The sequence below is a fragment of the Prinia subflava genome, chromosome 19, assembly GCF_021018805.1.
Source record: "Prinia subflava isolate CZ2003 ecotype Zambia chromosome 19, Cam_Psub_1.2, whole genome shotgun sequence".
NCBI classification, from domain to species: Eukaryota; Metazoa; Chordata; class Aves; order Passeriformes; family Cisticolidae; genus Prinia; species Prinia subflava.
Window position 1 is genome coordinate 11,960,509 of NC_086265.1, and position 19,731 is coordinate 11,980,239.

Consider the following 19,731-nt stretch of genomic DNA (forward strand, 5'->3'; position numbering starts at 1 on the left):
CCTTCACGGTTTTTGGTTGGAAACATCACCCTAACACAATTCCTGGGATCTGCTCTTGTTAAGAGGGTGGGAAATATAATCCGGGGAGAAGGTGAATAATAAAAAATGAATTATGTGGGGCCAGCAGAACATCCCAGAGCAGGCTGAAATGTCTCTGCTCTTCCCATCCCTGTCCCCACTCAGAACCAGGAAAAGGGGGTTAAAGAGCAATAAATTGGGTGTAGAATGCATGAAACCACCCCTGCTCTGGATTTTCCTGCTCTCTGCTCTGTCCCTCCCTGCTCTCTTCCCACACTTTTCACTCTGGAGTGATGGGGCCAAGCCCAGGAGACCTCCAGCATTCCATGACCACACTGGGTCACATCTGGAGGGGACACAGACGCTGTCCCCAGCAGCAGGGACATCAGGCTGAGGGTGGCACACCCAGCTCTCCCAGCCCAGCCCGGAGCTGGCTCCGGGCTCAGCCCTGGGCAGGGAGGCAGCAGCAGGAACACAGAAAAAATTCTGCCAGCAGCAGCTGCTGGAAGTGTCTGAGCAGCAGCATCCCTGCAGGTGTTCCCTGGGAAAGGAGGAGTCAAAACAGGAGCAGCATTTGCCTGGATTGCCTCCCCTCAGAGCAGGGAGAGGCTTAAGGAGGAGAAGTTTCAAGGTTCAAAAGGAATGGGAATGTTCCTATTAAAATAAGAAAATGTTTTGACTGAGTTTGCCAAGACTGGGCCCTCATCACAGCCCTCCTCACCCCCACTCCCTCCCTCCTTGACGAGGAACCTGCTGAGAACAGCAGCAGCTCTCATGGGAAACAGGGAATCATTTCCTCAAGCCCTGTGTCTGTCAGTGCCCCAGGAAAGCTGAGACCTGCGGGGTCTCTGACCCTGGGGGGGTCCCTGTGGGGGACTCTGACCCGGGGGAACCCATCCAGGGACACAGGAAACCTGCAGAGACCCTTCCCAGCCCTCCACCTGCTACCCCAAAGCTCTCCCCACTGCAGGGGCCCTCCTGTCAGGTTAGGAAATCACATCATTAATGCACACAGGAAAACCGTGCCTGTGCTCAGGGACTGGCAGCAGCTGCAAAAATGCATCCAAAGGGATTTTTGAACGAGATCCGACCCCCAAATCTGCCTCGGGATAATCCTTCAGCACACACAGAGTAGGATCTAGCTATTATTATTATTATTATTATTATTATTATTATTATTAAAAATAAAAATAAAAATAAAAATAAAAATAAAAATAAAAATAAAAATAAAAATAAAAATAAAAATAAAAATAAAAATAAAAATAAAAATGTGTGCTCAGCAAAGGGTGGTCATACTTTCGGGGTGGGTGACTCTGGGATGGAGGGGGCTGTTAATTACAGTTAGGTTAAAATGACCCAAATTCATCCCTGGGGAGTTCATCCCTCCTGTGAGAGCTGCTCTGAGGTTTACCAGCTCCAAGGTCCCAGCGAATTCCCCTCCCTGCAGGGATTTCAGAGCCTGGCCTGGTCTCCCCAGGAGGGTTTCAGGTTGTGTTTGTAGGGAATCGTCACAGAAGAGGTTTTGGGGATGCCGACCCCATCCCATCCAGGGAGCAGCAGCTCCATTCCCCCCGGGATTTCTGTGCCATTAAAACTCCTGCTAAAATGTGGATTTGCCTCCCAGTTTTCCCTCATTTTCCTGGGGCAGAGCCCACCCCAGGCAGGCCCCCGGAGCTCCCTGAGGACCCTCCCCGTGGACCCCACACTGCACCTGGGGGGAGCTGGAGCCCCCCCAGCCCCAGAGCTCGGGTGTTTGCTCCCACCTTTGGTGCTCTGAACGAGCTGGGGATGCCTGAGACACATCATTAGGAGGAAATCAGAGGCCAGGACGGGTTGTTTTCCTCGCAGGGATGAGCCCTGAGCTCCCACGCCGTTCCAGCAGAGGCTTTCCAGCGCTAACAAGACTCTGGAGCTGCGGGGAGGGGAGGTGGTGGCCCTGGGGTGGCTGTGTGGGCAGGGGTTGAGTGCTGGGGGCAGCAGCAGGAGGGGTTTGTGCTCAGGGGGTGCCAGGGACCTCCTCAGGAAGGCAGGGGGACCTCAGGGTTCAGCACCAGCAGCCCCAAGGTGGGGTGAAAATTGTGGGCAGAGAGGAGGAAGGGAGGAGGACACAGAGAGCAGGAAAGTGTTCCCTCATGGACACCCTGGAGCTCAGCTTGCAGCACCTCCTGAAGCCAAGAGCTGAGGCCAAAAGGCTTTTCTGGAGCTAATGGGAGCACAGGGGTTGGGATCGTCCTGCAGGAGGGTGCAAATCCCTGCTCCAGGGAATCCGGCACAGGTGGATCCTCCGTGCAGAGGGGAGGACAGATGAGCCCAGCCCAGCAGTGAGGATGGGCAGGGAGGGGCAGCCTGAGCCCTGCCAGAGCTCCAGGACAAGGATCCCATTCCCTCAGGACAGAAATCCCTGTTGTACCCCTCACCTTGGCTTGGGGAGGGTTCTCATCTCCTTTCCTCTGAGCTGGCACAGAGCTGTGATTGCCCTGCCTCCCCCGAGCACCATTCCCAGCACTGCTCCCCTGGCAGGACGGGAATGTCACTGGGAGAACTGGGAATGAGCAAACCCCACCTTTCAGCAGGGCACAGCAACCCGAGCACCACCCCTGGGGGATAGGGGCACACAGGGCTGGCAGCAGGCCCTGATACCCAGAGCGTCCCTGCAGCTTCCCCCCCACCCCTTTCCCATTTCCCCTCTCTCATGGTTTGTTTATTTGGCCATCCAAGATTTCAGCAGCAGCAACAGGGTCTGGCAACCCAAAACTTCCCCTGGGGAAGAAGTTCTGGCATCCAGCAGCCAAGTCAGGAGACTCTGGAAAGTTGCTCCGAGCCTGTCTCATCTCAGGGCTTGACATATCACTGCTGTCCATTTCCCTTCCCAAGGAAATCTGATTTGTTCCAAAGTTTATAGTTTCAGTGACCTAATCCCAGCATAGTTGTTCCTGTTTGCCTTTAATTTACTGCCGCAGCTCGTATTAATTGATGGATTGCAGAGGGTTTGAGCCGAGCTAATTGTTTTAAGAACAGAAAAAAAGGGGAAAGAAAGGGAGATGTGAGGTCCCTTAGTGGATTACGGAGAGGTTTGGAGGGGGAAGCGGCAGCCACTGGGAAAAATCTCCAAACAGGAGCAACTGTCTAGAGAGGTGGGGGCTCTCCAGGCTGGTTCTCCCTGCAGCCAGAAATAACTTCCCTGGGATGACCCTGGAGGGCTGGGATGGCTCCTGTGCTTCATCCCTGAGCTGCTCCTGTCCTTGGGTGACACTGGGGACCAAGAGAGCTCCCCGAGCCCAGGGAAAAGGGAAATGTCACCCACCAGCCAGCAGGGACCACCCAGGGGAGCACAGGCTGCTCCGAGGTGATGGAGCAGATCCTCCCGGGAGGATCCCATCCCTGGTGGGTGTGGGAGTCACTGGGAGCTGCCAGCAGGGATTTACCTGGTGTGAATCACGGCCCTGATCTCTTCCCAGCGGAGGGGATGGGCTCTGTGCATCACCACAGCAGTGATGCTCACGGCCTCGCTTTAGCAAGTGACAGTGCTGGAGAATCAGGAATGGAATCGTGGAAGGGTTGGGGGTAGAAAGGACCTCTAAAGCCCATCCCTTTCCTGCCCTGCCATGGGCAGGGACACCTCCCACCATCCCAGGGTGTTCCAAGCCCTGTCCAGCCTGGTCTTGGGCACTGCCAGGGATGGAGCAGCCACATCTCACCACCCTCATCCTAAAAAACATCTTCCTTGTATCCCATCCAGATCAACCCTCTTCCAGTTTAAAACTGGGAGTTACGAGCTGGGTCAAGTCCCATGAATCCTGGGGCAAGGGAGGATTTGGGATCTCCTCTGCCCTCCCTCATTTCCTTGCCCCTCATCCCTTCCAGCCCTCCTCCATCTCCCCCAGGAGAACCAAAGCAGAGGCAAAACCTCTTCAGGCAGCAGAAATTCCTTTTGGAGATGGGGGAGCAGGGAGGGGACACCCCCAGGGGAATCCCCGGAGTCCCCAACGCCCTCTGAACCACAGCAGCACCAGAGTACCAAAGTTCTCCAGGCAAGGAACACTGTCCTTGCTGCTCCCCCTTTCTCATAAATCAGCCCAGGCTCTTTCAGCGCGGCTCTCGCAGAGAGGTTGATTTATTCAGGAGCAACACAGGGAGTTTCCAGATTCACACTAATTGCTCTCCCAAATTACTTAATAGTTGAAATTGCAGTCCTCTCTTTGGAAATCATCTCAGACAGCTCAATAAAAAACTATCAGCGGAGAGACAACTGCAAATTGATAAAGTCTTTGAGACGAGGCTAATATCATTGTTGTCTGGCAAATTTATTCATCTGAAACCCAAACGAGGAGGATAAACAGTCCGGCTCGGTGAGGAGGACACCGCCCGCTACCGAGTTGCTCAATTTTCTCTTCCAGAGCTGCTCTGATTACTCGGAGAGAGAAGAGGCAGCGCTGCTGAGACCAGGCAGCCGCTGCAACAACGCCTGCGAATAAACAGCTCCGACCTTCCCCTCGCCGAGGAGAAACAGAATTTGAAAGAAATGTAATAATAATTATAATAACAACAACACAAGCGCTTGTGCTGGTCCTGGCGGGAGGCAGGGGCTGCTGCGCCCCTCGGGGGTGCGGATTCGGGAGCTGGCTGCCGGCCACAGAGCTCCCGCCGTGCTGGAATTGTCACCCGGGAGGGAAGGGGAAACTTGTTTCATTTTGGCCGCTTCCCAATTTCCCGGCCGCTCCGGGAGCGGGAGGTGCGGGGAGGGGAGGAGAGGGAGGGCAGGGGGGAGAGCCAGAGGTGTGGGGGCTCCCGGTGGGGCACAGCCCCATCGAGGAGGCACCGAGGGGCAGCACCGAGCGAGCGGGTGCTGAGGAAACGCCGGGGGATTGGGGGGATGCTGAGCAGGACGGGCGCGCTGGGAGCATCACCCCTGCCCTGCGAGGTTTGGGAGCTCTCCTGTTTTGGGAGCATCACCCCTGCCCTGAGAGATTTGGGGGCTCTCCTGTTTTGGGAGCACCACCCCTGCCCTGCGGAGTTTTGGGACTTTCCCGTTTTGGGAGCTTCTCTTTTGTCTTGCGAGGTTTTTGGGCTCTCCATTTTGGGAGCATCACCTGTGCCCTGCGAGGTTTTGGGGCTCTCCTGTTTTGGGAGCGTCTCTGCCGTGTGGTTTTGGGGCAGTCTGGTGCCCAGGCAGGACCTCAGCCCCGGCCCCCCCTGCCGGGGTGACCCCCGTGCTGACAGTGACAGCCCCCCCGGGCCCACCATGGCACGGCCCCCTGCCCTCTCGAGGCCCAAAAAAGCTGCTCCTTTCTCCTGGTTTTAACCCCCTTTCTGGAAGGTTTGGCGGGAGGGGGTGGGGGAGCAGGCTCGTTGTCAGCACTGACCGATGGGCAGCGCTTCAGACCCACGAACTTCCTCCCCTCCCATCCCCAGCTCAGGGCACCGCACCAGGAACAGCCACCAGGAACCCCTCGGCGGGCTGGGCACGGCGCTTAAATGCAAAATACTCCACGGAGAGCCCCCAGAGCCGCCAGTTTTCCCCCAGAGAGGAGCGTGGGAGCGAGGGGGTTACGAGGAGCCGCTGCCCAGCACGGTGCCAGGAGCCACAGGGATCTGAGAGGCAGCCCGGCCGATGGCTGCCATCTGCTCCTGGCACCTCGTGCCACCGGCAGCGCCCGGGAGCGGGGACAAAACAATCCCGAAGGGCAGGCGGCCCAAAAGCAGCCCCAAAGCGGCCCAAAAGCGGCCCCAGCCCCGCCAGCCCTCGCCGGGGGAAGCGGGGCAGGGAGCGGGGAGATGCCACCGCAGCTGCGACACGGCCGGGCGGGGACACGCGGTGACACATCCGAGCTGCTGGAGCGTTCTGGGGCGCTTAAAGAGCTGTGAAAGCTTCAGCGACGGGACCATGTCCCCCTGTCCTTTGTGCGGTGGCCGGGGACAGGCAGACGGCGGGAGGGTGGGGAGCGGGCTGTGGGGGTCCCCAAGACGCTTCTCCTCACTTTCTGGCACCCAAGGGTGCCCCAAGAGCAACAATTCCCTGCACAACCGCGAGTGCCCAGCGCTGCCTCGAGGGCAGCGGGAGCTCCCGGGGCTGCCGAGGGGGGGCTGAGGTGGCAGTGCCACATTCAAGGGCACCCGCGGGGCCGCGGCTTTGATGCCACCCCAGGCGCGGGGAAGAGCAGCTCGGAGATCCATCCCCATCCCTCCGGGAAGCTTCCAAGGCAGCCGGCTCGGCAGAGCAGGGGCGGGCGAGCGGCGGCCCCGAGCCCCGGTGACCTCGGAGCCGCGGGGGAGAGCGGCCGCGCTCCCTGACCCGCATCCCAACCCCCTCCCCCGGGGCCCGGGGAAAGAAAAACCCTTTAAAAAATAAATAAAAAGAAGTCCCATTCATCATTCAGCTTCTGTTTGTTTTCTGCACTCCGCTAAGCTCAAACAAGCAAAACAGATTAGCTGGGCTCATTTGTTTCCTACTTAATTACACCTCTTCGGTGCTGATGTAATATTTGAAGATTTGGGTTGCTAAGGCTGAAAATCCACCTGCCCCGCTCCCACACCCACCTTGGCTTTTCATTCGCATCATGAAAAAGCCCAGATGGGGAGTTTTTTCCGAAAAAACTCCTCTAATTATTGAGGAATTCAAGGCTCTGAATGCAGAAGCTGCCAGCGAGCGCTCAGGTTGTCAGGAGCAGATGGACGCCAGCTCCAGCTTTTGATCACAGCCTCGGAACCCCTCCCCAAAGAAACGGGGAGGAGGGGGGGAAGGACCCCGCATCTGCAGCAGCACGAGGCCGCGGATAACTTTAGTCATCCCCCCTCCCTCCCCGGCATCGCTTTGGCATCAACAGGACTTCCCAGGAAGCCGGAGCAGCTGCGGTGCCGACGCAGTTTGCAGGATGAGCTCGGCGCAGGAGGAAGGAGCGCACGCCTCCCCCACGAGCTGCTTCCCCTGCCCTCCCTTCCCCTCGGGATGCTTTTCCTTCTCCCTTCCCCACCGCCGCGCCCCACGTGGCTGCAGGTGCCCCAAATCTTCTGTTTTACCCACGGCAGAGCACGGAGGGGAAGCTGAGAGTGCACCTGGGAGGGGTTTTAAGGCTCTCCGTGCCTAAAAGGGTCCCCCAGCCCATCCTGTGGCGCCAAAGGTGTGTCCAAGGCGAAGGACAAGGGGAACCGGCAGACGGCTGGAGATCGGGAATGATCCCCCCGTGATTCCCAGCAGGAATCTGAACGGATTCCCCCGATCCCATCCCGAACAAACCACTCCTGGAAAAACTTCAACTCGCACTTCGGTGCCAGCCAAAGGCGCTCCCACCCTCCGGGCCGCGCAGAGCCCCCCACGAGCCCCTCCCGGAGCGTCCCCGCCGCCCCCGGCCTTACTCGTGTCCGGAGAGAGCCGCGGAGAGGCCGCCGGGCCCCGCGCCCCGGGCCCGGGGTCCCGAGAGGGGCAGCGAACCAAGCGCACGCACCGAGGCCATGGCTGGTCCGGAGCAGGGGCTGGCCGGGGCCGGGGAGGAGGCGCCGGGCAGCGGCAGGGACAGGGCTCAGCCGGCGCTGGAGCTGCGGGAGGGCTGCGTGAGCCGTGCCCGGCCGGCTGCGCCGTCCCCGCCGCCTTTCCCACGGTGGCATTGCCCCTCGGCGGGTCCAGCAGTGTCCTTGTCCCCTCGCCAGCTCGCGCCCGGGACCCACCGTGCTCCTGGCTCCGGCCGGGACATCCCCTGAGGCTCGCCAGGGGTGGGATGCGGGAAATCGCCGGTGGTTTGGGGGTGGCCGGAACGCCCGCCGGGCACCGAGCGCCTGGCACCGGCCGCAGCCCCCGGGGGAGCTGGGTTACTCAGTAACTTTTAATCTCTCGCGGCTGGAAGCTGCTCCACGCCTGCCTGAGCAGCGCTCGCAGCTGATTTTCGGGTGTTCAGGGCGGCTGTGTCTCCCCGGGTGGGGCTGGCAAGGAGGGCGAGGGTGGGAGAAGCTCCGGGCTCGAGTTGCAAACATCCAGCTCGTGGGAAAAGCAGGCAGAGCCCAGCGGCCCCGCAGGGATCAGGACCTTCCCTTCCCCAAAACGCTTTTCCCAAAGGTGCCGACTCGGGGAAAGGGCGTTTCCACCCCACAACCGGGCCAAGCGCGGCTCTTTCTGCCCTAAACCCAAGGAATTTTATCCATCTATCAGGAAGGGTTGAATTTTTAACCGCTCCCAGAGAAGCAGGCAAGGCGCTCCTGTCCTTGCGGCGGTGGGGTTTTGTTTGAGGTTGATCGGGAGATAGCGGAGCTCCCCGGGCGTTTGGAAGGGTTTCCCATTGATTTTTCTCAGCTCCGAAGGGAGGGAGGGAGAGCAGAAAGGCACATCCAGGCTCCGCACCACAACCTCAGCCCCCGTGTGCTGCAAAGTCAGGCGTGCCCGGACTATTCGGAGGCATCCAAGGGCTGCTGCGTTAATTAAAGGAGTCCTTGGAGATTAAATCATCTCCAGGACCCCGCTGTCCCTGTCCCCTCCAGCTGTCCCACCCAGCAGGACGAGCTGCACCTCAATTCAACGTCAGGTTCTGCTTCAAAACCCCCGAACATGCCCAGAAACAAATTTCTTCTTTAAATTGGAGAAATTTTAACCCCAGTGGGAGCTCTGAAATGAGAGAAATGAGCTTGACCCGCCTATGGCACCAACACGGACGTGGCTCTCTTGCCCAAAAGCTTCAGTTTAACTCTGAGGAGCCAAATAAAATAAAAATAAAAGTGGTGTTTGATGTCAGATCGCTGCTGCCAACACCTCCAGGGCAGGTCCTGCCACACTTCACAGGATCCTTCCCATCCCGAGGTGACTCATACACAGCTCCTTAGAGCAGGAACTCCTCGTGCCCTCACTCCAAAGTCCACTTTTATCCACCTGGGAGCCATTTAATCCAGCCTTTCCTGCTCCCAAAACCAGAATCCACCCCTGCTCTTCTGTCCCGGGGCCATTTAACCAACAAATCTCCATAGGAAGGATTTCTGAGCAGCCACCTCCCAGCAGAGGCATCGGGGCAGTTCAGTGGTTCTGAGCCCCCAGTTGTGGCTTCCAGATCCCGGATCCATCCCCACACACCAACAGATTCATGGAAATAAGGAGGGAGCAGTAGGAAAAGGGGCTGTGACTGACGGACAGGCCGTTTTTCCATTTTTATAATTGAATTTATAGGGGGCTTGGACATCTCCAGCAGCACTGGAGGGATCCATGGATGGATGGATGGAGGGAGGGATGGAGGGATGGAGGGATGGAGGGATGCCCTGGAGCTGCAGCCAGGCAGGAACAGGCAGCTCCCACCAGGGAAATCGCCGTTTTTGCAGCTTCCCAAATATTTGAATGCAAACCCTTTGCCTTTCCCACCTTATTCCCATGACAAGATGAGTGGATCCACAACAATTCCCAGCTCCCTTCAGGAGCACAGCACAACCTTCCCAGCCACTAATCCCCCAAATTCCCCCACAACAGGCATCCAGAGCACCCCATCCCATCCAGCAGCATCCCAACCCCTGGCACACGGATCCAGCCGGGGTACCCCCCAGCACAGCCCAGATCCCGCTCACCGCTGCATCCAGGGATGGCCACGGTGTTGTTTCCCAGGAAAATCAGTCCCCGGGTGCTCCGTGGGAGGTGTGGGAGCAGCTCTCAGGCCAGCTGCGTTGTATTTAAGGTGTGGGATTGAGCAGGGATAATGAGGCAATCAATCCATTTTCCTTCGGTCTGCACCCAGCCAAGCCCAGGGGCAGGACCTGGGGAAAGGCACTGGTGCTGTGTGCCCAGCCACAGAGCAAGGAATTCCCACTGCCAGAACCTGGGAATTCGAACTACCAGAACCAGGGAATTCCCACTGCCAGAACCAGGGAATTCCCTCTGTCAGAACCAGAGAATTCCCACTGCCAGTACCATGGAATTCCCACTGCCAGAACCAAGAGATTCCCTCTGTCAGAACCAGGGAATTCAAACTACCAGAACCAGAGAATTCCCACTCCCAGAGCCAGGCAATTCCTACAGCCAGAACCAGGGAATTCAAACTACCAGAACCAGGGAATTCCCACTCCCAGAGCCAAGCCATTCCCACTCCCAGAACCAAGGAATTCCCACAGCCAGAACCAAGGAATTCCCACAGCCAGAACCTGGGAATTCCCTCTGTCAGAACCAGAGAATTCCCACTGCCAGAACCAAGGAGTTCTCACTCCCAGGGCCAAGCAATTCCCACTGCCAGAACCCAAAGAGTTCCCACTGCCAGAACCAAGAGATTCCCTCTGTCAGAACCAGGGAATTCAAACTACCAGAACCAAAGAGTTCCCACTGCCACGACCCAGCCCCATGGCCAGAACCCAGCAAATCCCACTGTTAGAACCTGGGAATTCCCACTGCCAGAACCTTTCCCTTCCCAGCCCTCTGGAGCCTCCCTGCATCCCAGTGGAGATCCACCATGTGCAGGCTGCCACTGCAGAGCCATTCCCACCCGGCAGAGCCGTGCTTTGGCTGCTCCCAAAGCATGGATGCACTGCTGCAAATGCACCAAACCGTTTGGGATTGGGGGGCTCAGGGGCTGATCCCCGCGTGGGAGGGATAATTCCAGCAGCAAATCCCCCGTGGAAGGGGTGAGCAAGGAGCCATCCCCATCCAGAGAGCTGGAAGTGGGGATGAATGGAGCAAGCAGCAGGGAATAAGAGTTCAGGGAGGTTAAATCCTAAAAAGGAGCTTGGCCATGCGGAGGAAGGACCCATCACGCTGAGCATTATCACCCATGGGATTTACAGGACCAAAAATATCCGAAACCCAATCCAGGGACATCCATCCCAATGTCCACGAGCTCGGGGGTGCCACCACCTCCTGCAGCCCCCCCGGTCACGGGGCAGCAGCCAAGGCCACGAGATTGGTGCAGTGTCACCAACAGAGAGGGACAGCAGGGCCCCAGGGGCCACTGCAAACCAACCTCTGGAAAAACCTCTGGAGAAAAACAGGCACTCCTGGAGTGAGGTTTTCCTTCCCGAATCCTGCTGTGTGCTCCCAGCACTGCAGCACTGCCGGAGGGAATTCGGCAGCACCGGTGCAGAAGGAGCTTGGGAAAAATGGACAAAATGGTTTCCAGTCCCTCCCTGCAGCATCCCAGCACTCCCAGGCTGCAATCCCACATGGAATCACGCTCCAGCTGCCAGCCCAGCTCCCTGGGTGGGGATGGCTCCTTGCTCACCCCTTCCACGGGGGATTTGCTGCTGGAATTATCCCTCCCACGCGGGGATCAGCCCCTGAGCCCCCCAATCCCAAACCGTTTGGTGCATTTGCAGCAGTGCATCCATGCTTTGGGAGCAGCCAAAGCACAGCTCTGCCGGGTGGGAATGGCTCTGCAGTGGCAGCCTGCACATGGTGGATCTCACAGGGATGCAGGGAGGCTCGGGAGAGTGGGAAGGGAAAGGTTCTGCCAGTGGGAATTCCTTAGGTTCTAGCAGTGGGAATTCCTGGGTTCTGGCAGTGGGAATTCCTTAGTTCTGGTAGTTTGAATTCCTTGGTTCTGGCTGTGGGAACTCCTTGGGTTCTAGTAGTGGGAATTCCCAGGTTCTGGAAGTGGGAATTCCCAGGTTCTGGAAGTGGGAATTCCCAGGTTCTGGCAGTGGGAATTCCATGGTACTGGCAATGGGAATTCCCAGGTTCTGGCAGTGGGAACTCCTTGCATTCTGGGAGTGGGAATTCCCAGATTCTGGCAGTGGGAATTCCTTGGTTCTTACATTGGGAATTCCCAGATTCTGGCAGTGGGAATTCCTTGGTTCTTACATTGGGAATTCCCAGTTTCTGGCAGTGAGAATTCCTTGGTTCTGCCCCATGGCCGTGGGGCAGGAGGAGGCTGGAGCTGCACAGTCCCCACAGGAGCTGGTGGCTGAGGAGGATGGAAGGACGGGCTGAGGGCTCATCCACAGTGCCTGGCCCCTTCCAGGATGCTGGAATGTGTCTCTCCACCAGCTGGGAGCGGGGCCATGGAGCCAGGGGGTACCCCAGAACACCCCTACCCCATGGCTGTCCCTAGGCTGGGGGCACAGGGGTTCCCTCAGGCTCTCCAGAGGGGTGTCTGACACCCCGAGGTGCTGGGAAAGGTCACCACACCCTGGTGGGACAATTCCCCTCTGGGACAGCTCCTCCCCTCCAGGAGCCCAGGCATGAGCCCTGAGTGTGGGATTGTTCTCCTTCAGCATCACAGACCCTTCCCCACCCACAGGGACCTCACAGCACACCCAGGAACCCCCGACCCCCTCCCACCCCTCAATCCAGGCACAGAAAGCCGCCCTGTCCCCCAAAAACCAGGAATAAATAAAAACTGTGGTACAGGAAAACCTTCAGCCAGTTTTTGTACCTGCTGCTGCCCAGGGCACGGCTCGGCTCTCTGGAGGAGGCTGCGAGTGTCAAGTTCAGGGCAAAAAGCCGGGATTTGGGAATCTCTCCTCCTTCCCAGAGGTGCCGGGAGGAGCGGGCCCTGCGCTGGAGCCCGGCAGGAGCTCCCGCAGTGTCTGCAGGCACGGGGGGTCAGGTTTCTGTCCCGAGGGCGGCGTAAAAATAGAGGTGAGGAAAGAGAATCTGCTGAGCAATGGGACAGCGGGAGCGGGGGACTGGGAGCGGGGCAGCCCCTTCCCGGCAGGCGGGAGATGCTGGAACGCCCCTGGGGACGCTCCCTGGCTGGAATTAATCCCGCTGGCGAGCCGGGGCTCTGCAAAGCGGGATCAGCTCCCCGCTGGCTCAGCGACAATCCTGTTAGAGGCCGGGTGGCCACGACAGAAGCGGCCAAATTAGCCCGGGCTCGGGCACTTGCCTGCCCGAGGCTCTCGCCGAGGCTCGGGCTGTGCCGCCCCTGGCGCAGGGCAGCCCGTAATGAGCTAATCAAGCCCTAATGAGGACCTGGCGCTTTACCCGGGCAGGACCCCCGGGCCATGCTGGGGTGGCTGCGGGGGCTCAGCCCACCCCGTGTCCCCCCCGAAAGGACCGGCCCTGCGCTCCTGGCGGCTCCTGAGAAAGCCCAGACGAGCCTGGGGAGGAAACATAAATCAAAGCTGGGAACAATGCCCCATTGTGGGGCTGCGCCGGGGAGAACCGGGCCGGGCCGGGGCTGTGGGATCCCGGCTCCGAGCTGTGCCTCCAGCGGAGGATCGGCCCCCGTGCCTCCCCGGGACCCCCCGGGACAGCGGCAGCCCGGTTCTCACCCTCTGGGCCCCGGGCTGGGCTCTTCGCCAGGGCTTTCCTCTGCTGCTCCGGCGGAAAGGAGAGCCCGGAGCTGCCGCGGCGCCCTGGGCCGGCCCCGCGGGGACAGCCCGCGTCCCACGGGGGGCACGGGGGGGAACGGGGGGCACGGGGGACACAGGGGGCACGGAGAGCACGGGGAGAACGGGGGGCACGGGGAGCAGGGGAAGCACGGGGAGCACGGGGGCACGGGGGGCACGGAGGGCACGGGGGGCACGGAGGGCACGGAGGGCACGGAGGGCACGGAGGGCACGGGCTTGTGGCCGCCGGCCAGCCCTGACCTCGCCACACCTCGGACTGTCTGAGGGTTCACTTCGGCTCAACAAACGGCTCGATCTGGGGGCAGAGTTAAACAAATCAAGGCAGATTTTGTGTCTCTGACAAGCCCGGTGTGCCCGGAGGGAGGGCGGGTGCAGCCCTGCGACACCACGGGGACACATCCAGAGCCGTCCTCCCTGGGGGAAACACAGGCGGTTTGTTATCTCCAGCGTCACAACCCACCCCAAAAGTTCCAGTACCCCAAAGCAAGCCCTGCTTGGTGTTGGAGCATCCCGACTGTGCCCACACCGAGAGCATCCAAGTGGGAATGACGCCGTGGGCTCAGCCAGCAGCAGTGACGGGAGCGCTGGAGCTGCTGGCCTGGGGGTTGAGCTCCTCTGGCCCTCCCCGCGTTTCTCCTTTGCTGTGAAATATTAATGGCCCGTGATTCATGCCCAGCAGGGAGGAGGTGACGAGCACGTGTGAGCATCCCCGTGCCTCTCCCTGCACGCACACAGATCCGCACAGGGATCCATCCAGAGGCATCCCCAACCCTCCAAAGCAGCCAGCAAAGCTGGCTTGGGGGCATTTTTGACTTTTCTCACCGCCCCGGGGCTGGCATCTCACTAAGCACAAGGCAGGAGTGAGCTCAGCCTCCCTGCACTGGGCTCGGCGGGGCTCTGTGGTGCCACCAGCAGCTCTGTCCCTGAAGCTGGAGTCACCAGGGCTGCCCAGTTATACACCAGTGCCAACCAGTTCCTCTCCACACTGGTGGCAGCCCTCCAGCCTTACCAAGAACCCCCTGATTATTGCACATCCAAGAGATGGTGACAGCACACGAACCCAGCGAGGGAGGCAGGGAGGGCAGGGAGTGCTGCCTCCATATCCCCAAATCCCCCGTTCCTCCTGCTGGGAGGATCCATCAGAGCAGCCCCTTCCCAAGAAAATCCCCCTGGATGGCTGAGCCCGCCCGGGCTGAGCCTGGTTTAATTGGTTCCAGCTCCTGCAGGCTTTGAAAGATGAAAAGCCCTCGACAGCACAAGTGTGGAGCGTTCATGATTTATTAATGGCGAGCCATCATTATTTTACCTTTCAAGTGCTCCGGCAATGGCGAGGAGGGAAGCAGAGGGGGGAAACCCTGTGAGCTTCCCATGATTTTCCTCTCCATCTCCTGGGTGCCCCCACCAGCCGCCGCTGCCGCTTTTCCAGAGGGGCTGCTCGGCAGATTGATGGTGGCATCCCGGGAAAACAGCGTGGGAGAGGCAAACACACGGAGCAGCAGATGCCAGGAGCCTCCAGCGCTCCATCAGCGGGCTCAGCACCCCCCTGGCACTCACCCGCCCCGGCCCCTCTGCTGAGCACAGCTGGGTGGAAATGGATCTGCTGCCGGCCCGTAATGTGCCCAATTCCCACGTTTTCTGCTGCTGTACCTCCCATCCCAGTGTTCTCTGGGAATTCTAATCCCCAAAGGGCAGGGCCGGGAGCTGGCACAGTGGGAGAGAGGGAAAAAAGGGATTTGGCAGTGCTGGGCCAGGCAGAGACGCTCCCAAGGCTCTGAGGGACTCATCCCGACCCCACCACGGATTAAAAAAATCTCAGGATCCCACGAGGAGAGGACACAGAGCAGCACAGGGCAACGTTTTTTCAAATGTGTTTTGGTTTTTTTGTTTTTGTTTTTGTTTTTTTATTGGCATAAATAATTCATACACTGTCACCTCACCAAACACTGCACGAGAAACCACGGGAACAAATGGCTATCCAGGTCTGCAGGTCCCAGAGATTCGCACCCAGCCAGACAGCGGAAATTAGAAATTACTTTCTTCAAGTGTAGAAAACGTTAGAAATGTTCCTGTACAAATTTACAGCAGGGAGAATCCATCGTGCCTTTCTCAGAAATTCCTTTTTTTTATTATTATTTTTTGTCAGTAGTTTGTGGGGGTGATCGGTATTTTTATTTCTGACCAGCTTTTTTTTTTCCAGAGGTGTTTTTTTTTTTTTTTTTTGCAACGACGACAACAAAATATATATATATATATATATTTATATATATATTTATAAAAAGAAAAAAAAAAGGGAGTGGGGGGAGGAAAAGGGAACTGAAAATCAGCTCATTCTGCAGAACTACCACGGAGAAAACGATGCAGGCCAGCGAGTTCAGTTGGAAACTGTACAGGATTGAGGTCTGTATATATCTATATACATACATATAGAGATATGTATATATATCCATATATACCTTATGTACAAGGCAATGGAAGGTGGAATTTACAGGGACCTGAAATTAAAGGCGGCGCTCGCAGCTGACCAAGCTTCCCCCCCGAAAGGGTTGCTGTTGGCAACAGAATAGATAAATTCAAATTCATAGAAATTCAAATAAATTCAATTAAATTCAATTAAATTCAAATAATTTAAAATAAATAAAGGGTGAAGAAAGGAGGAAGGGCTCGACCCAGGGCACTTGGGGGGCAGTGGGTGGTGGGAGAGAGGCTCGTGGCACCTCCAGCACAGAGCCCTTCTCCTCACACAGCCAAAGAGGCCGAGTTGCAGGCACCAGCTATTCCACAGAATCCTAAATTGGCACAGGAGGGGTTGGATTGGGTGTTGGAAGGGAATTTTTCCTGGCGAGGGCAGGCACAGGGTGCCCAGAGCAGCTGTGGCTCCCCTGGACCCCTGGCAGTGCCCAAGGCCAGGCTGGACAGGGCTGGGAGCAGCCTGGGACAGTGGAAGATGTCCCTGCCCGTGGGGTTTAAGGTCCCTTCCAGCCCAACCCATTCCATAATTCCATGCTCTAGGAAAGGCTGAGCAGCCCCTCCACCCCCAGGTCATTGATTTCTGCTTCCCATCCATCCAAAATCTGCATCACCCCAGCTCCTGCCACGGCCAAGGACTGGATAAAAAGTCACGGGGGCTGAACTCTGAGCTCGTCATTCCCAGAAATTGCCCGGTCAGGGCTCAGTGAGGATTTGGGAATTTGTGGGGAAAGGGAAACAGAAGGAAAAGCCAGACCAGGGAATGTCCTTTAGCAGCCAGAGGAGGACACAGAACTTTGGGGCCACCTCTTCACCTCTGGGAGAGCCCACAAGGCCCAGCCCCAAACGCGGTGTCCCATCAGCAGCAAAATGCTGGGAAAACCCTCCAGCACAGCCAAGTCAGGGAGCTCCGGAAGAGCCTGGGAGGGTGAGGGGAGGATGAAACAGCCCAGAGCTGCAGGGCTGGGCCAGGAGAGCATCCCTGGGGCTGTGAGAGCCGGGGAGGAGCCCTGGGGCTGGTTCCTGCCTCTCAAAGCAGAGCTGAGATAAGCCCAGCTCTGGCTGGAAATAGGCCCGGCTCTGCGCTGGCTCACAGCTCAGCCGAGCCTCTGGATGGATCCTCTCCCTCCTTCGGAGCTCCCATCAGAGGCCATTGTGGAGAGCCTCTCCTGCACTCCCTCCCCGCTGGGTATTTTTAAATCGGGCCAAAAAAAAAAAAAGTCTTTCATAAAGGCTGAGTCAAAAAAACCCCAAACAACAACAGCAACAACAACAACAACAAAAATAAGAGCTGTTGGTTTGGTGGGTGGGGTTTTTTTAATAATGAAGACTTTATAAATAAGAAGGGATGATGGAAATGACGCAGCTGCCTGAACAACTGGAATGGAAGGGAAGGAGCTGTTCCTTGTAGCTCATTTGGGATAAATTCAGGACAGCTCTTTTTTCATTGTGCTGTGCTGTGGCTGAGACACCACGGCAAGAAGAGAGAAGGGAGGAAAAGGGTGGAGAGGAGGGAGAGGCTGGCTGTAGGAATATTTAGTTTCTTCTAGATGCCCAAAATTCAGTGGCCAAGGGGGAATGAGATAGGACAAGGGGAATGGCTTTGAACTGAAAGAGGGCAGAGTTAAATGGGATACGGGGAAGGAATTGTTCCCTGTGAGTGTGGAGAGGGGCTGGGATGGAATTACCAGAGCAGCTGTGGCTGCCTCTGGATCCCTGGAAGTGTCCAAGGCCAGGCTTGGAGCAGCCTGGGCCAGTGGGAGGTGTCCCTGCCCATGGCAGGGGTGGGATGGGATGAGCTTTAAGGTCCTTTCCCACCCAACCCATTCCACGGTTCTGTGGCCAAGGCTGCAGCCCAGTGAGGCCCTGACACCACGGGGGAACCAACCCCACACCCTCATTGTTCCCTCAGCTCCTGGCCCACAACATCCACCAGGTGTGTGCCAGCAGCTGGGACACCCCACGGGGACACACTGAGACTTTCCAGGCCACAGGGACACAGGGAGCAAACCCACAGTGACCCCAAGACAGACACCGTCCCTTCTGCCATAAACCCACACAACACCCACCAGGCTCCAGCCCTGATGAGCACCACCCCTGGTGTCACCTTCCAGCACCTTCCCCTCTCTCCTGCTCACCTGGCAAGTTCACACCTGCTCAGAGACCAAAGGCAGCCAGCAGGACATGGATCACTGCTCCCTCTGGGGGTCTGGGGATTGGTGACCCCTCCCCGTGCCCCCCCAGCACCCCAAACCTCTGGGAAAGGGGATTTCTGCCTCCCCCAGGGGCCGGGAGCAGCACAGGTGAAGGCATTGGTGAAAGCTCAGAGAGACTCCGAGGCTTTAGTGCAACGTTCATGGCACGTGTGCGCGGCAGGGAGAGCTGGGGGGCAGCAGGGAGAGCTGGGGGGCAGCAGGGAGAGCTGGGGGGCAGCAGGGCCAGCAGAGCCATCGGTGCTGTGGGCTGGGAGAGGGTGGGGGGAGCCCAAACTCAGGGACTCCAGATTGTGCTGCTGGAGCAATTCACCCAGACCAGGGCTCAGCCTGCCCATCCCACTCAGCCTCAGCCCCTACAGCCATCCTGCCCCATCCCAGCTCTGTGCATGTGACTGCACATCCCAGAAACACCAGCGGGAGACTCCTCCAGATCCTCCGGGGGGCTGGATCCACCCCTCCCTGCTCCTGCCCACCTTGGAATTGTCACACATGCACGTGTGGGGACTTTAATACCCCCACAATTAAAATCCCATCTCATCCCAGCTGCAATTAAGGTTCTAATCTTCATTTACTTATGCTAAAGCACTTCCCACACCAGGCAGGAGGAGTTGGAGGAGCAGCCAGACAAACCAGGGCTGGTTGAATTTGCAAAGCTTCGTCACGGCTCCAAATTAAAGTGAACTGAGACTACAATTGAATTATCCAGGATGGTTCCTGTCAAGCAATTATGCTCCATGAGAGCCTGGGAATGCAATTTGCTCTCATCTGACTGCTCGTCTGAGGGGCTGGAGGGCCCATCCGAGCTGGGGGAGAGGGACACAGCAGCACGTGGAATTCAGGGGGCAACAGCAGCTCCCAGAGAGAGTTTTTTGGGAAACTCAGGGATCTGGCTGATGGGAGATGAGTATGTGGGGAAAATGGTCCTGGGCAGGGCTGAGATGTCCCAGCGTGGGCTGGGAGATGCTCTGTACAACCACAGCATTCCCAGCTGCAGGGATGAGCCCGGGAAAGCCACGGGAGAGAGGATGGATCCCAATTCCCGCTGTGCCCAGCCCCAGGGCATCCCAAACCCGGCGTTTGGGGAGCGAGGAGCGAAGGCAGGGGCAGGGCAGTGGCGGGGAGAGTGAGAGGGCAGGGCTGGCTGATGAGGCAGGCGCCGGGAGGAGCGGAGGAATTACCGGGGATGAGGAGAGGTGCCCCGCTGGGAGCGAGGCCCGCGGGGGACGCGTAAGTGGCCGCGGCTGCGAGGGAGAGAAGCCACTTGTGAAAGGTCAGCGCTGCCCGCGGAGGGGCTGCGGGGGCAGCGGGACAGATGCATTTCCCCGTGGGGGGCAGCTAATGGCAGCGGCACTCCCTGGCCCCTCAGGATCCGGGCACGAACTCGTGAATCAGCGGCGTTCCCCCTTTTTTCGTGACAAACCCGCGAAGAAATAAATAAAAGGGAATTAAATAAACCCACGGAGAGCCGAGAACAAGCCCTCCCCGACCGAGCATCGTGGCGAGCGCTGGATCGGGATCAGAGGAGCCCTGGGGATAAACTGGAGTCATCGTCCTGTGGGTCATCCCTGCTCGGGGGAGGGGACTGTCCCCAGAGCCACCGCCCGTGCGTGGAGGGCCGCCCGCTGTCCCCATCCCACCGCCGGGCGTTCCGGGGCCGCTGCGGCTCCTCCCGCCCGCGCCGGGAGCATTCCCGGGATGCTGAAGCGCCGCGGGGGAAGAGCCTCATTCCCGGCTCGCTGTCGGCCCCGCTGCTCCTCCGTGGGGCAGGGTGGGAGGCGGAGAGGAAGAGGAG

At 58.4% G+C, this 19,731-nt stretch overlaps 1 protein-coding gene across 8 annotated transcripts in view; it reads right to left on the minus strand.

Moving 5' to 3' along the window:
* NOS1 (nitric oxide synthase 1) overlaps positions 1 to 12,524 on the minus strand; it is an 81,913-nt gene extending 69,389 nt beyond the window's left edge. For 4 of the 8 annotated variants that reach the window (XM_063415860.1, XM_063415858.1, XM_063415859.1 and 1 more), the window contains exon 1: positions 9,550 to 9,701. The gene's annotated coding sequence lies outside the window, so the exon portion shown is untranslated. The other 4 variants (XM_063415855.1, XM_063415853.1, XM_063415857.1 and 1 more) reach the window with 4 other exon arrangements.
* Positions 12,525 to 19,731: the final 7,207 nt, after the last annotated feature.